Genomic DNA, 1084 nt, shown 5'->3' with positions numbered 1-1084 from the left:
CTGCACAATTGTTTAAAGATTGTTTAATATTCTGATATGAAGTCGTAATCTTTAAGTTATATAGGTATTAAGTATTATAGGTCAATAGTCATTCATGTTTGTTATACCTTTAGTCAGACTAATTTGGTGCTTTAGATACATAGAGATTGTATTCATAGATAGGTAACCTTCAACCACTTCAAAGATCTGTGGAACATGCATTTAAATAACTTAGGATTCTGTTGATGTGAGACACAATTACTCCTGGCAGCACCAGTCTATTTCCTAGAGAGAACTGAGCACCAAAGACATTCCACTTGGAATTTGTTTTCTTTTTGGCACAACTGGCCTTTGGGCAAGGAACTGCCCATACCTTGACCACTGACAAAGTACACAATGTCCAGACTTAGACCCAGCAGGATACAAGGAAAAAGACTGCCAAACCTAGCCAAGAAAGGGTAAGACAGTTCTGAATATTTTTCTGCCTCTAAAAATGGTCTGTTAATTACTCAAGGCCATTTCCAAACATTGCAAATGAGACTTTGGGTGATTGTGCAGTCATTTACTACACATTTTGGAAGCTGCTCAATTGCATTTTCTGCCTACTCAAGTAATGTTCCTTCTCAGGCCTTTGATGGGGTTGAAGATTAGATAGTTGTAGTTACTATCCTCTTATGATTTAGCCGAGTCATTTCCAATACAAGATTTAGACTACTTAGAACAGATTGTTTGTTAAAAAATTAGGATATGTTCCTTGCTTAATATTGTTTATTCTGGTTGTAATTCTAATTTTATACTTGATATCTGTTCCTAGTGTACATAGTTTTGTATTGGGTTTGGAACTCTCTTATTTAAACAAAATGGGGAGGTGCTGTGGGAACTCCTTTGGCCAATAGCCTTTAAGATGCCAGCCCACTTGGGTGTGGTCTCTTATACTATAAATGCAGCTGTAAAGCATGTGCTCATTTCTTGTGACTACTAGACTTGGTTCCTTTTCCCCATTTATGCAGAGGACTGTGATCTAGGACAGTTATCTGTTAGTCTCCCCTAAATAAATAACCCTTTATTATACGTAAATCTGTACTAGTGTGGGATTATTCTGTAA

The 1084-nt window shown here is 36.7% G+C and overlaps 1 protein-coding gene across 3 annotated transcripts in view; it reads left to right on the top strand.

Annotated features, from left to right (window-relative positions):
- Ube2f (ubiquitin conjugating enzyme E2 F (putative)) overlaps positions 1-1084 on the top strand; it is a 55143-nt gene that overhangs the window by 18997 nt on the left and 35062 nt on the right. The gene's annotated exons all lie outside the window — the stretch shown is intronic.

This window comes from Microtus ochrogaster, linkage group LG4, assembly GCF_000317375.1.
Source record: "Microtus ochrogaster isolate Prairie Vole_2 linkage group LG4, MicOch1.0, whole genome shotgun sequence".
Classification (NCBI taxonomy): domain Eukaryota; kingdom Metazoa; phylum Chordata; class Mammalia; order Rodentia; family Cricetidae; genus Microtus; species Microtus ochrogaster.
This window is presented reverse-complemented; position numbering and strand designations above follow the sequence as displayed.